The sequence below is a fragment of the Petaurus breviceps genome, unplaced genomic scaffold, assembly GCF_028583685.1.
Source record: "Petaurus breviceps papuanus isolate PSGF00001 unplaced genomic scaffold, PetGlider_PUasm1.0 154, whole genome shotgun sequence".
Taxonomy (NCBI): domain Eukaryota; kingdom Metazoa; phylum Chordata; class Mammalia; order Diprotodontia; family Petauridae; genus Petaurus; species Petaurus breviceps.
The window spans coordinates 11,743,361-11,760,120 of NW_027185715.1; the positions used below are offsets into that span (position 1 = coordinate 11,743,361).

Sequence of the window (16,760 nt, forward strand, 5' to 3'; positions counted from 1 at the left end):
GGGTGGTCTAGACAGTTACTGCCTGGGTCAGGCAGCAGAAAGTCCTTGATTTGTTTCCCTAAACTACCCATTTGCTTGTGTGATCCAGATTATTAAAATCCCAAATCTCAGAAACATTTGCCTATTAATTTCTCCATCAAAAAATTAACGGATTATAAAATCTAGTGCTAAAAAAGACATTACAGGTGATTTAGTATGATGCCTAAGAAACTAAAACCCAGAAATGGGAAGGGACTTTCTCAGTCCGGTACAAGTAATAGAGACAGAGCCTAGATTTTGTTCTAACTTGTCTGGCTCCAGATGTAGCATTTTTTTCCCTTGCAGTCTTGTTAGAATCAGAGGGTGCGTTTATAAAGTACTCTAAATTACTTGGATCTAAGCTACTAGCACAAAATCTTATTTAGGGTATGGTTAGATAGGAGGTCGCATGCACAACTCCAGCATCTGTGATTAAATATGCTCAAATAATCCACTTATTCACACTCTCTTTTGGAATTCTAAACCTTTCACATAGTAGAAGACAATCTGAGTTTATAAAGGATGCTAGATTATTGTATTGTACTTGCCAAAAAGTGTTCCCCTAACAAAAACCCTCATATACCAGCTGCAGAGATATTGTATTCCCTGTCTGTGTGAAGCTCTCAAGGAGGGGGGAAAGGCATTTCTGGCTCATGTGGATTCTCACCCACAGTTTAAAGGGAAACACGACCGAAACTGAGTTTTGCATGGCTTCCACCTGAAACCATAATTCATCCCAGGTTCACTTGAAACTTGGCCCCAGCCAGCTCAGAACTTGAGGCAGGTTCATTCAGAGGTTCATGAACCTTTGCAAACTTGGCCTGAATTTGAGGTTTGCATTCAGGAGCATTGCATAGATCTTCTGCTATCTAGGGTAGCAATCTGAAATCCCATCAGACTCACTTCATACCATATGGAATAAAGATAGAGACCTCCCTGACTCCTACTCACTCGCAACACATAAACCTCCAATATTTCTTTATCCTCAGTAGACTTTACTAGGCTTCTATAAAAGAAAAACCAATATTTTGTTTAAATATATGCACATGTATATATAAATGTATTATATACATATCTATGTGTATGTAGACATATGTGTGATGTGTATACATGGTTATGCCCATGTATGCCTATATATGTACATACATACATACACACATACACCTCAACCAAAAAAAAAATCTAGTAGCCTGAGTGACTTCCACAAAATTAATAGAGCAACATGATCAATCAATTTCTTGATTCTATTGAAACCAAACTTTAATTTATTCAAGTGTGATTGATTTTTCTCATTAATAGAACCTATGTCACATTTTCATCATATTTTCAATAGTGTTTTCCTGGGTTTTTTTGTTGTTGTTCTAAATTGGCTTTTAGCTACCTTACAATGCAAATGCTTGCAGTTTTTCTGTCTGGTAAACTATCTTCCCTCTAGGACAATGTAATGTATAAAAAACTAGCAATAAACACAATTTTCTTTTGATACTATGACTTAAATGCAGCATAGATACTATTATGAGAAAAAATTAATCATGCATGTACATTTTCCAAAAAAATCATTTTTTAATTCAATGAAAAGGGTAGCATTAAAAAAAATCTGTTTGACCCTTTAAAATGCTTTTCTTCATCTGTATAATTATTTGGAAAATGTTAGTTGTATACATGGATTCATATTTTCCCTTTATTTAGTACTAGCTATTTCTACTTTAATATTTATATACTGGGTATTATTTACTTTTTGAGAATCCACTTTTCCATAAGTTTTTTCGTTATTCCAAAATTATTTTCAATTTTGACATGCACCTAATTACTACTTAAATATTAAAATAGTATATATAAGAAAAATAATATAATATAAATAGCACATAAGTATATAAATCATAATAGCTCTTATATCTCTTTCCAATTTTAACTGTAATCTTGGGGGGGACAAAGATCATTTCACGAAAAGTTTTATATTTCATAGATGTCAAATTATAGATACTAAACAGTTATGATGTATAACATGATACTATTCAGAAATTGTAGAAGGGGATTGGAACTTGAAATATCTGATTTGTCTCACTAGTTAGAACTCCATTTGTCTTCTATTCGTTTGACTTTTTAAAGACTTGTAAAAATTAGTTCATCTTCATTCAACATGTATGAAGTGCTCTCCTGTATGTAATGCCGATAGAGATATATTGGCACACACTCTGACCTTGAATAGTGTATAATCTAAAGGGGGGAAGTAAGATCTATACATTACATCAATGATTTCGGTCTAAAAAGGACTTTACGGGTCATCTTGCCCAATTCCCTCATTTTACAGTTAAGGAAACTGAGTCTCAAAGAAGACAATTGACTTACCCAAGACAACAAAGTCAAGATACTAATAATCAGGGCTCTGAGATGCAAAATTCAGTATTTATTCCACTGTACCATCCCACCTCTAAAAATTATAATACAATACACATTGATGTGATACAAATCAGAATATGACAAACAGAAACAATGATCAAGAAATCTGAGAAACTCCCAAGTACTACACAAAGAGTAATCTAGAAGTTCATGGGCAAGGTAGAAATGGACCACTAACAAAGCCAATATAAGCAAACAGCATTGTAGCCTCTCAGCCAGACTAATGAGAGGATGGGTCATCTGTAATCTGAAGGACTCTCTGTGCAGAGAGAGCAACAGCAGAGCTTTGTGCACCCCCACCCCTACCCTCAAAACCCAGGGAAGTCAGAGAACGTCAGGGTGGAGACCCTCAAAGCTCCAAAGAATGGCAGTAAGCAGAGAAGCATGGCCACACTATAATGGAGTCAGCCTAGGTGAAGAGGCTCGAACAGCCCTAGAACTTTGTTTAGAGATACTATAGAGAACCCAGACTACCCAGTATCCTGACCTTCAAAGATCCAGAATTCCAGTGTACAACCAAAGAAGATCAGCCACCCCACCCAAAAAGTACAGAAGGAGGAGAAGCGTGGCCATGGCACAAACGTCTTAACTAAGGAATTAAAGCTGAAGAAATGAGCAAATCAAAGAAAATATGAACAATGTAAAAAAAATGTTGGAGATCTAGAGATTCCCCCAAAAGAAGATACAAATAATTTTGTGATAACAGTAAGTAGTGATGTAAAAGGGGGGAGTGGATTTTCTACAAGGACTACACAAACATCCAGAAGAAACAAAGCACAAAGATAAAAAAAAAAAATTAAAGAAAAGGTTGGGAGCAAAGAAATGGAAAAAGAAAAATTTAAAGGAGAAAGTGATGAATCGTACCAAAGTAATAAACTCTCTGAAAATTCGAATAGGCCAAATAGAAATCAAGGACTCCAAGTGACAGCAAGAAATGTTAGAAAAAAAAATGTTTAAACTGAAAAAAAATTATTTGCTGCAAGAGTTTCCTTTTTAGTTTGTCTCAGTTTTTACAGAAGGATAACAATGAAAGCGTCAAGATCAACCACAGTGATGTCAAAAAAAAAAGTGGACAATAGACACATTTGTACAAAATACACAGCAGAGAACAGAAGGAAGTTCAGAAGGAAAAACAGACAAACTGTACAACTTTGAAAGTAACATGGAGACATATGTATGTATACATCCATATACACATATATTTAAAGCAAGCAATGTAATCTGTTTCATACAGTATCCTCTTTGTGTGTTCTGCTGTATATTAGAAATTCCCCCTTTTTAGTATTTAAGCTCATAATAAAAATATTTTTAAAAACAAGTAAAATCAAAGGGTTGAAAGGTTTTAAATCTAGGGTCCAATTCCAGTAGGCTCTTGTAAAGAGAAATGTAGAAAGAAAAATTGTAGAAATGTGAGTTGTGCAAATTTTCTAGTGTCTTAGCTATTGAAATGCATGTGAGCTATTTTATTTTGTAAACCCAGAGAGCATAGTCGGTCTGATTTTTACTTAATGTAACCTCTATGTAACAGATAGGAATTGTTGGCATTGTCTAAATCCTTGCAGGTTAGGCAAAAACTTTAGTACACAAAGAGGAGCAAGAATTTTACATTTTTAAAAAACTGTTCAAGAAAACAATTCTGATCATTTAAGATGATAAAGAGATTTGGAAATCTTCGCTTTATAGAGTACCTTAGGGATTTTTAGACCTGTATGTTATAAGTGATGATGTTTATTCTTGCAAAGTGAATTTCAAGATAGCCTCGGCTCCTCTGGGACCAATCTCAACAATTTTTTTGTTGTTGTTTTTCTAATTAGTTGAAAACTGCAACAGGTCATGCAAGGCTCTTTGAAGAATGAAGGGTCTCATTCCAGGATGAGACCCACTGAATTTGTGAATGAATGAAAAGTTAATTGAGGAAAAGGGTAGAGCATATTTCAGTTATAGTTAATTTAAGTAAAACTGATAGGTAAGGAAATGGAAACATTACTAAATTCCCAAAGTATGTTTTCAAACTTGTGCTGATATGTGGCTTTTCATTTTCATGGTAATTTTAAGAGTCAATGTTTTTCACAAATATTTTATTACCTAAGCTGCCCTCCAAGAAAAGCTTCCGTGCGTATATTATTTAAACAATGCAAGGAAATTCATAATGGATTTAGCTGGGGTTGGCCAAGATTTCAAAAATTCCCAAATCATTAATGCAAACTCTGTATATGTGTGTGTGTGTGATATCAAATGTTATACCATTCTTTCTCAGATTAATAATTTGATATGTTTGAAGTTGGAGATTTAATTACACAAAACTTTGAAATTCAGGGGAAGGGAAATGGAAAAGCTGACTATTTGAATTCTCCCAGGGTTCCAAATCTCCTTAGTTCTTGTCACCTTCTTGTCACCATTATTCTTAGCTGGACTTGGTTCATGTGAATTTGTGGTCCCTGATTTTTGGAGTTCATTATTTAAGACTCCAATAATCCAGAAGTACTTAAACTTCTTGGAGTTTTGACCTAATGATCCCCTTTTGACTAGAAAAAGACAAGAATCTATCTCTCCCTTATTCTCCCTCCAATCCCATCCCACATACAACTTAGCAAATTTGTGAAAAACCTGTATTATAGTGTTCAATGTTTTGTGTACTCAACAATGTCTAACTGAGGTGACCTTTCCCGCTTTCAAGTTTCATTATGCAAAGCTTTCATGCTACTCTTCTGGAAATGCTAACCTTATTTTCCTAGGGTTCCTTCAGTTTATTTTTTAGTCATAAGGGGAAACACAATTTGCAAGCAGTTACACACTGTGATGAGGTTCAGAGGTTAATGCTTAAGTGAAAGCTCAGAAAATCTGAAAAATGCACTTCCTTACCAAATGGATGTGAGATAATGGCAGATCAATTTTCTCATCTGTAGAACATTGAGGAAGGACTTGTTTTATAAAAAGTAAGAAGGGATGAAAGTACTCATCTTCCTCCACACTAATAGAATGCAATGAATCAAAAATCTATGCCCTAGAAAGATTGATGAAGTTGCATCAAGATGACCAAGCAAACAATTTTCTTTAGGATGAAATATGAAGAAGAAATGAATTAGTGAATTCACTCATTATTTTTCCACTAGCCAGAAGGTTTTTGTGTCATGGCTCCTTCTGGAAGTCTAGCGAAATCTATGGGCCCCTTCTCAAAATAAGTTTTAAATTCATAAAATAAAAATAGATAGTATTGCAAAGGAAGTCAATTATATTTAAATCTTTTTTTTAAAAATTATTTATTTTATTTTTAAATTATGGAATAAAGCAAGTATTTCTATAACATAACATAACAAACATGATGATTACACATGAAACTGCAAATCTATTGTGTACAACTTGCTATTCCTTCTAAATATACAATAAAGTTATCATGTAAATTTCTTTTTTCCCTTTTTCCTTCCCTCTCCCCTCACCCTAGAGATGGCGACCATTTGACACAAATATCTTTTCTTTAATTTTTAAAGTTTTATTAAATCTTTTTTGAATTTTAAAAATTAAAATTTTTTGAAATCTTCATTAAATTTTAAAAAATCAAATTCATGTCCCCTAGGTTAATAAACTCTGCTCAATTACCCACAAATAGGACAAATTTTAGAGCCAAAACATTTGTATTCTATTCCTGCCTGTTACTGACTCCTGCTGAGTGATTAAGAATAAACTGAGCAGTTGTCGGTGTCCCTCTGTCCTCAGTGCTGGATGATAGAGCCTCCCCACAAACATGTACCTTTCAGAACTTCCCCAATACAAAGGCACAAAGAGCTCCATGAGTATTATCATGTTATTATGAAGTTGGATGAGTACAGAAGTAAAATTAATTATTACCTGTCACACTCTTAAGGGACTAGGCTGGTTATCTAAAAATGAAAAGGACATCAATTTCCTAGCCCTTCCCCCCAAATGCTTTTTAAATAGAGAATTTATTTAAACTTGTGATATGGAATTTATATTTATATAATTCATTTAAATTAATAATTTATATAAAATATATTATATAATTAATTTACATTTATAACATATAATTTCTGCATATTTATGGTACGTCATTTCTATATAAACGTATTTATAGAATTAATTTACATTTATGACCATTTCTACATATATAATTGATTTAAATTTATTATATATTGTCCATATACTTAATTTAAACTTAGAATATATAATTTATAATTTCCCTATTGTTCTTTCCTCTCTTCCACTTCTATTCTTTCAATCTGGTCTTCATATGTTCTACTTGGCTTTCTCTGAATCTTCTTTTCCTAAGATCTGGCTTCCTGTCATGGTAGCCATAGAAATAGAAATGGATGGGAAAGAGGGAAGTAGTATAGAAATAAAAATAATGTCAACAGATAATATGGAGCAGGAGCAGAAGCAGGAGACTAAGGGAATCCCCTGAACTACAAAGGAATATAAAAAAATAGGAAGAATATGTGTGAGTTAATTGTGTTGTGCCTGTAAAACATTTGAGCATTTCAGAGCAAGATCTGGGAGAAGAGGAAATGATTCAACCAAAGAAGACAGCTATTAGAACTTACCCTTATGGATAAAGAATCACATAAAAAAGAATCAGGGGGTTTCCAGGGGCTCTCCCTGAGGTCACCTGACTAGTTTTTTCAGCTATTGTGCACAGAATTTAGTTAAATAGCGTATTTGAAATTTCCTGTGGCTATAGGCTGGCAGTGCTGAGCTGTATGAAATTTGTCCCCTTCCCTTCCCTTATACCCAGGGCTTCAAGGTGACTGTAAAGCCTAAAAGTGTCTTAATGACTATGGTATGGGTTAGAATCATAGTAAACCTGTGTATTCCTGTGCATCTATGATCTGTAATGCTTGATTGACTTGAGAAGGTTCTGATCTGTTCCGGAGTCATCTAAGGAAAGCCTTGTCTGGTTCTAAAACTTGGACCCCAGAAAAATTCCAGAATTCACCTGCCCCTTAGGAGATTGAGAAGAAATCCTTATTCCTTGGACTAGTCTGGTTCAGAGTGAACTACTAAGCTAGAAAAAAATAGTATATTCCTAGGGACCCCTGAAGTCTCCCTGAGGTCTGGATTGAGGAGGAGTTCAAAGAGAGTCATGGGTAGAGTAGAGTTATTGTTTGGTCTGGTTGTGTAAGTGTAACCAGTCTATAAACTGCACAGGAAACATCAGCTAAGAGTTTAGAGGTCCCTTAAGAGTGTGACAAGTAATAATTAATTTTACTTCTATACTCATCCAACTTCATAATAACACAACAATAATTATTATCATTATATAATGCTTTAAGGTTTGCAAAGCTCTTTATATACTGGTTTCATTTGATTCTCCTAACAACCCCGTCACATAAGTGTTCCAGGTATTATGATCCCCATTTTACAGATGAGGAAACTGGCTCTTTGAAAGACTAAGTGATTTGTCCATCACAAAGCTAACAAGTGTGGGAATCCAGATTTCTAATTCATTACTCATCCTACTATACCATGTTGCCTCAAAACTTTGTAATATTAAAGAAAATTTATTTTAAAATATTTTTAAAATCAAATAAAAGGGGAAAAGTTATAGAATTGGTCTTCACTTTAGCCTCTTTAAGAATATGCCAACTAGACACAGTAATAGCAACTCTAGAAAACCAGTTTCTACAAAATGAATCCAAGATTTCACGCTATCATCTATATCATCACAAATAATCCAGCTACATTTTTATGTAATCAAAATGACTGTAGGAAAAAAATAATTAAAAAAAATAACAAACTATTTCCAAAAATAATACCTAAGAGAAATTAAATGCCTATTATGTCCAGGTACTATGCCAGATACTGGGAATGCATGTACAATCAATGAAACAATCCTTACCCACAAATAGTATACATTCTAATGAGAAAGACAACATGCACATATTAAAATATATATGCAGCATGGATAGAGCACCTGCACTGTAGTCAGAAAGATCTAAGTTCAAATCTGGCCTCAGACACTTGCTAGCTGTGTGACCCTGGGCAAGTCACTTAACCTCTGTTGCCTTAAAAAAAATAAAATAAAATGTATATGCGGCCTCGGTGGTGCAGTGGAAAGAGAGCTGAGCCTAGAGTCTGGAAGACTCATCTTCCTGAGTTCAAATCCAGCCTCAAACATTTGCTATATCTGTGTGACTGACCCTGAACAAATCATTTAACTCTCTTTGCCTCAGTTTCCTCATTTGTAAAATGAGCCGAAAAAAGAAATAGCAAACCACTCCAGTATCTCTGCTAAGAAAACTCCAAATGGGGTCAGGATGAGTTGGACACAACTGAAAATGACTGAACAAAACATATTAAATGTAAAGTTAATGACTACAGAATTATTGCTTATATAACGACCATGGCTTTTAAAAAATATATATTTCTTTATTTACATTTAGTTTACAACATTCAGTTCCACCATTCCTTGAGTCACCATGACCTTTTTTTTGCCATAGCAGAGGGCAAAAAAAAAGTAGAGGAAAAAGGATGTGATTTTTGCTCACTCCCCCCATCCAACTGATAAAAGTTACAGAATATATTCACACGTGGTGAAATGTTAATGTACATATAAGATGCCTTGATCACTTTTTCATGTTTCTACACATCCCTGATTTAGTCAAGGGATTGGATAAGTCAGTGAATTTGGTGATACTTTAGTGGACATTAAATGCCTTGGATGAATTTGAGTAGTCAGAGTTCAAGAGTGGGTTGTAGCCTGGAAGCTGACTGTGGAGGAGTCGCCTCCCTCCTCTCACCCTACCCATCAGCTAAGTAGCTTTGAAGAACAACTGCTGGACCAACAGGAAACACTTTGCAGAAGAAAAACTTTACAGGAAAACAGTTTGAAAAGACACACTCCAGAAAGATAAAGATACAGAAAGACAGTCACCCAAGGGAGGAAGCAGCTTCCCCTGCTGCTGACCCCTGTCTTCACAGAAGAGAGCCAGCTATGCATTCCAGAAAAGAGTAGATTAAACTGAACCACCTGCCCAGCAGAGATGCAATGCCCAACGAGAAGCTCCAAGAGGCCTGCATAGAAAAAGAAAGAACTTTTAGGTTTGGGGGTTCCAAAAATTCTGAGTTGTCTTCATCACACATGTATCTAATATGTCTTCCTCACTGCCATTGTACTATCATTGTTTGGGATCCTCTCTTTCCATGGACACTGTGTGCATTTGTTGGGAGAATACACTCCAGATTTAGAGAAGGAATGTTTTCTAATGGATGTTCTTGCTCTGCCATTTGAGTAAATGAATTTGGGTATGAGCTAAGTCAATTGGCATGACTGTTAATGGCTAATACATCAGTAGGGGCTTTCGAGTTCCAATTGTAGGAACAGCCACTCATGAAGTTATCCCTAGAACCTGATATTTCATCTGCCCTCAGGAGACATGACCTGCAAGTATGAGTACAAGTTTGGGGAGTAATACAGTGGGGCATTACAAATATAACATGGCTTGTATACACCATGCAGAGATATCTCCCACCTGCTTCCACCCAACTACATGTACAACTCAGCATCTCAGTGCCAGAAATGACCTCCTGTCTACTTCCAGTCATAGGGTGACCCAGTACTGAAAAGACTTGGCTTCCCAGGTTAGAAACACAGGAGTTGTTTGTGCACTTTTTTTAAACGTCTCCATTTCCATTCTGAAAAGATGGAGTAAAAAAAGCTCTAGATTTGGAATCAGGTCATTGGATTTGGATACTAGCTCATTACAAATCTTTCCTGGAGCAAACCTGTCAGTCTTATTTCCTTCATTTGTAAAATGAATGACTAGTACTCAATGTTCTAAGGTCTCCATCAAATTCCTATGAAGAGAAGAGGGGGAAAAATCTGCCCATTTCTGTTTTTTTTTAATTTTTTAACAGTGTTAAAATGGAATTCTAAAATATCTGAGCACTCTGTAAGATTATTTTCTTGATTTTTAAAAAATTTCAAGTCTCTTCCTTTCACCTTCCAAATCTTCCCTCCTCCCAAGTTCAGTATAAATTCATGACCCACAATGTTACTCATCCTCTATGTAAGGTTTAAATTGAAAAGCCAGTGATGCAGCAAGATAAATTTAAACTTTTACCTTTTACCTACTTCTCTCTGCATCAGCCATTAAGGATATTTCACTATAGAAAAATAGACTGCAAAAGTTGAGTAGTGAACGATGGTGGCAATAGTGACTTTTAAAACTGGCAATAAGATTTATTAGCATTTGCATATCATATTTATCTGGTTCCTCTGTTAAAACTAGAAATGACTCTGAAAAACTATAAGGAAGCTCCCAGAGAACTGTTAAAATGAAAAATAATTAAATTTTATTTTTCCATTGTTAGGTTAAAAATGTTTTTCTTTTGCTAGACTAGGAATGATGATTTTAGGCTTTACTTTATAAATTTAATCCCTGGATTATTTTTAAAATTAAAACATGACTAATAATTTAAATAGATTCCAGTAGGCTGGGACATGTGCAGTTTTGATACTGTTAGGCTAGTGATACAAAACTTTTTAATATATTTGTCAGTTTCGATGAAATAAGCTTCCAAGCCTCCACATCATCCAAATCCACATTATATTAGCACAGACTGCCTGCCCTTTGGGTGACATTTGTTACTTTAAAATCTTGTCCATACATATATACAATGGATATGTCAATATCGATGGTAATAAACCTAATGAAAACGTACAGTTAGATGATGGAATAATTCAGTCAGATCCTGTTCATTTATTTATTTAGCTGTAACCATTGTTTAACATAGGAGTCCCGAGAAAAGAAAAAAAAAGCATAAAGAGGCTTAATATTACTAATGAAATAGTGTTGAAAAATCATTTTAAGCGAGAATTTGTCTCAACTCATATAATAAACTGTCAGCTCTGTGATTTGCTTATTATGTGAATCAATGGCGTAATCATTCTGAGAAATGAATTCAGAAACACTATTTAACTGCTTCTGTTTCTGAGCTGTTAAAATGTATTTTTATGCTAGAGGCTGTCAGGCTAATCTAAGAAAATTTAAAGGAAGCCAATAAACTGTCACAGAGCTCTAACAAGCTTAATTTTCTGGAGTGAGGTGATGGCTTTAACCCCTTCCAGTCACTTCACCCCTGATAAAATGAATAATCATAAAGCTTTGTTTTTTTCAACCAAATTTGGTGGAGACGGATTCAAGCCTCAACATTAGATACCAATGGGCTCTGTGAACAATGTCAGGTTTTAACGTTCTGAGTAGTTCTCTAAGATTACAATTTTAGAGAGAATGCAAATCTTCCTTGGTGAAAGGAGTTCCTTATAGTATTTAAATCTCAGGTCCAATTGCTTTTCTTAAGTCTATTTGGGAAAAACAAATACTGGGCACTGGGATGTGACTGGGTGTGAGAATCAAGTTGTCAAGAAAAAGAATTGTTTTCAAATGATTAGCGATTGATGATGGGGGTAGGAAGTGGTCCTCTGAGAGCTTTGGGGAGTCCTGGTACTAGAATAGTAACATTGCTGACCCTGATGCCATCAGTGAATGAATGTTCAAGACTTGTTTGGAAACTGCATTTGTCGAAAGATTTCCCAGTCATAGACGAGACACTCACCTCTCTGGCCTCAGTTTACTAATGAGATAGTTTGGACTAGATCCCTGTAAGGAACCTTCTGGCACTAAATCTATGATCTTGTGATCAATTTCTCGTCTTCCACTTCCTTTCCTCTGGTCCTCCTCTCCTTCTCTTCCTCCCATGCTACACTGGGAGTTGTCCATCCCCTGAAAAGCTCCCTTTGCAGTCAGCTGGAGCATGCTAGCAGATCCTGCGCACCTCGGGCGCCTAACAAAGAACCCACCGACACAGGCGTGTCTCTATCTGTCCTTGGGGTCCAGGAGGTGCGATAGGAGACAAGAAATCAGCACCCCTAGGCTAGCCTTCTCCGAGTTCAGTTCTCTGATTATCCCAAGATCAAAGATAGGGTAAGTGTGGCCCAGCCTCCAAAATGCACGCAGATGCTTTCGGGCTACAGCCATTACGCCCATCCAGCCACCCACATGTACACCCCCACCCACCCACTCGCACAAGACCCGAGGCTGTTTTTCACTAGCTAGCTGTCGCACGGGAAATATTGCGGTCTGGGTGCGGCTGCGTGGGACGGGAAAGGGAGGAGGAAGCAGCTTGGCCCTGTAGGAACAAGATCGATTCTGTGGCCTCTGGGCCGTCCTCCTGTCCCGCCCAGTGCCCTCACCGGGTCCCCTCCTATTCGCGCGCCTAAGCTATGCGGGTGGCGCTGAACTGGTTGCTTCTGGGCGCCCCCTCTCCTCGTCAGGAAATCTGCGGCTGAGACAGCGCCCTCCTTCTCTCCATTCCTCCCTTCTCTGGGATCTGCTCCAAGCTCACCCGCACCCACTGGGGTGAGAGTGAGCCTCTCCACGTGAGAGAGGGCGTGAGGAATCCTGGAGTCTGAGCTGGGACTCGTAGGCATTGGATATGTGTGTGTGGGGAGGTCAGAGGGAGAGCGTCTCCTGCCTATTATGAAGTAAATAGGGTGGATGAGGTGAATGGGGGGTGTGGTGGGGGTACTTCTCTGCAGAACTCTCTGATCCCCTAAATTGGCCCAGGAAACTCGTTCGTTAAGGAAGTGCTGCCCGTGCTGGCAGTGTTTTCTGGCGCCCATCCCTTCCAGTTCCAGGATGGTAAGGAAGCTGCTTGTTTCCGTGGACAAGCCCAGACGGAACAACCCGTGAGACTGGCCCGTTGACAATCAATCCAGTAGGTCTCAGAGTTGGTCTAAGAGCCCAGCAAATTGGACAAGTGAGATAAACTCCAAGTAGCCTTTTGCCAGGTCATATGCAAATAACGTGAATCTAAGGTGTAACCATGAATAACGAATAGAAAATGGTGTGTAGCAAAGAGGCATCCTAATGCTTTAGGGAGAGGAGAGACAAAAAGGAAAACACAAAGAACTCCTGAAGAATATTAATGTTCGGCTACACCCACACACTGGCATGAATAATATTATGGTTATGTATAATTTGAGATGTCAGACTTTCCATTATAAATGTCTGTTTTCAAGGGTTTTAAATTAAGCCATTAGAAGTTTACTCCAGGATGGAAGTTCTAAAAAAAGGTTTCGCGTTAAGGGTTTATATTTGTTTTTAAACAACCCTCCCCCCCCCAAAAAAAAAAAAAACAATAAGAAAATAAAAAGCAAAAGAGCATAGTAGCTGAAGGGAGTAATCTCAAAGCAAGGAAGCTCCTAGTTTTCTTGACTTATATCAAGTCCCAGACAAAACCCCACATTCTATTGGAAGGAAGTCTTTACTGACCTGGCTAGTGTTAGACTGTCTTTTGCCCTTTGTATTCCCAGTGTTTAGATCAGTGACTACCCTGTAGTGTTCACTGAACAAATATTTGGTAGTCCTTTATCAAAGAAGACCAAAATGACATCACTACTTTGGAGTCAAGGTACATTGTGTCCTACTGTGGCTGATCAAACCAAATAGGAGCCCAGAGGATTCTCCCACAGGTCTGGCACAAATAGGGGAGATGACTCTAAATTTGTACAACAAATACTTATTGATCAACTGACGAGTTCAAATCATTCCTGATATGAGCAGAGTCTCAGTTTCTCCATATGCAAAATGTGGATAATACATATTGATTGTCCAGAGACTACATTTCCAAAATGATCTTCTCTTCTTCTCCCCTTCAACTCTCTTCTTTTCTTACTAGGATATACTCTGAAGCTCTTCAACAAGACCAAGAAACTTCTTTAGAATTTAGATTCAATCCTGTAATCCCCACAATCAAGGGACTATCTGCCTCTGAGGTTCCACCCTCTAATTGTATGGTTCCTCCCAGAACCTCAGTTTAAGGTAATTAGCCAGGTCAACTTCATTTCTCACCAGCCTAAACTTAGATTTCTCTATCATATCTGGTACCTCTCTTCCACTGTTCAGTTTCCTTCTATATGCTGTACTGTCTTCCATTATGGCGGGTATTTTTAGCACTCAGATGGTTTGTCTTTTTGCTTGTATTTTTATTCCCCCATGCCTGGCACTTACTAAGTGTTTAGTAACTTCTTTCAACTGACCCACTGACTCTCCTGTCCTTAAATTAGGGGACTGTAACATCCACATTGATACACACTTTAACTTCGTAGTTTTCATTTTCCTCAAGTCCCATGACATATTCCATCAATCCATTCTGATCACACTCATTGTGTGATCTATTTTGATCTTACTACTTAACCCACAAGTGTTCTACTTTCTTGAGGAAAAAATTTCTCTAGATGCCTTACCCTGTAATAAATATATCCTTCACACTTCTGTTGCCCTTCAATCCTTCCTTTCCTTTGGTACTTCTCAGGCTAGGACCCCTGCCCGGACTTTACTTTCTTCTCTTCCCCATTGTGACCTTATCGTTAACCAGTCCAACTCCCCACTGCACTCCACTCTGGAATATTTTTACCACTGACCTGTCACTGCTCATCCCTTGCCAAATCCCAATCCTCAATTACTCCCACCATCCTGCTACTTTGCTCCTACTCAAATGTTACCGAATGAGATTAGAGGAAGTCAGGCAATCAACTGACAGCCTACATCACAAATTTATACTACCTAACCTCAACAGCATCCTCATTTTTTTTACTATTCCTTAACTGATTCCCTGTGCCACTCCCTACAGTCTGTTCTAAATTTTCTCTTCTCACCTAAAGCTTCCCATACCTCTCCCTCTCTCCATCCTGCTAACTGAAGATCTCTGCTCTTATTGAGAAAATTAATGCCATTTATCATCCCCTTCACTTCATTTCAAAATCCATTGACCTCATCACTCCATTCTTTTTCTCTTGACTAATTTCTTATCAATGGCAACCTCTCTACATGCACCATTGATCACTCCTGTCTAATCCAGCAGCAAGGGTGGAGAAAGTGTAAAAGGTAACTGATGTTTGAACATGATTTACCTATGGAAAAAACAATTTATTCCCACACAGAAAAAGGAATGCTAAGCAATAAAGAATCATGGAATGCTTAGAAGAGAAACTAGCAGCTTACCAGTCGGGAGGCTCACACTTATGTCTCATTAGGACATAATGTCTACAAACTTACTAATTAATCACTGTAAACCTCTGCATTAGTATTGTTTCCAACAGCAGAAGGGTATCTTCTTTTGGGGGTGCCTCTGCAATGCCAACATTTTCTTTGTTGCAATCCTAATCTTGCTGCAGTGGCTGAAACCAAAGACTTCAGTAAATGTCCTTGTTGCCAGCATTCATAGACATACCAGGACATTTCAACAGTCATAAGGCTGATGGTAGCGGAAATGAAACACAGAAGGAGAGGCAAAGAAGCCAGGAGCCTTCGGTGGTAGTTGAGTCCACATTTCCCATGAAAAGTGGGGCTCTGAGGATCCTGGCCATCCCATTATACTGGGGTTGGAAAAGACTTCCTTTCTAATACCTTTCCCCACTGGAGTCATATCTTGTCTCATGTAAAGCTGCCTCCAAGAAATTCACCAGCTGGAAGTTGCTTTTTCTCCTATGGGTGGTACTAGGATCATCAGCTTATCCATCTCAGCAACTGACTCAACCTAGCAATGAGCCACATAGACTCTGAAGCAAGCAGAGGACACCTTGAATGCTGACGTTTCATATGGCCCCCAGTGGGTAGATAGAGAATATTTGTGCATGCTCAGAGGTGGGGGGACCATACCCTGACTGGAATGCCACCTGGACATGCTCTAAAGGAGGTGCCATCACACTACCTTACCCATCACCTAGCTGTGAACTTCAAGGGTTATTTTTTTTATTCCATCCTTATTTTGATCTCTCTCTCTGTCTCTGCCTCTGTCTATGTGTCTGTGTGTGTCTCTTTCTGTCTGTCTTTCTGTGTGTGTTCCTGTCTGTCTCTGTCTCTCCCCCTTTCTGTCTCTGTCTCTTTCTACTTCTGTGTGTGTGTCTGTCTGTCTCTGTGTCTCTTTTTGTCTGTGTGTCCATCTCTCTCTGCCCCTGTCTCAGTGTCTGTCTGCCTGTCTGTCTCTGTCTCTGTCTGCCTCTGCCTGTGTCTCTCTGTCTCTCTCTCTCTCCCTGTCTCTTTGTCTCTCTCTATCTCTGTCTCTGTGTGTTTCTGTCTCTCTTTGTCCCTGTCTCTCAGTGTTTGTCTGTCTGTCTCTCTCTGTGTGTCTTTGTCTGTCCCTGTCTGTCTGTCTCTTTGTCTTTCGGTCTCTGTCTCTCTGTCCGTCTCTCTGTCTCTGTGTGTGTCTCTGTCTGTGTGTCTGTGTCTCTGTCTGTGGCCCTGTCTCTCAGTGTCTGTCTCTCTGTCTCCCCCTGTCTGTCTCTGTCTCTCTGTCTCCCCCTGTCTGTCTCTGTTTGTGTGTCT

General features: G+C 37.9%; 1 long non-coding RNA gene across 2 annotated transcripts in view; it reads left to right on the forward strand.

Moving 5' to 3' along the window:
* The first annotated feature begins 11,904 nt into the window (after positions 1 to 11,904).
* Positions 11,905 to 16,760, forward strand: part of LOC138156380 (uncharacterized) — a 5,517-nt gene continuing 661 nt past the window's right edge. Inside the window, exons 1-3 of one of the 2 annotated variants that reach the window (XR_011167138.1) lie at positions 11,905 to 12,356; positions 14,113 to 14,255; positions 15,377 to 16,760. This is a non-coding gene — a long non-coding RNA (uncharacterized lncRNA). The remainder of the gene's footprint in view (positions 12,357 to 14,112; positions 14,256 to 15,376) is intronic. The other variant, XR_011167137.1, reaches the window with a different exon arrangement.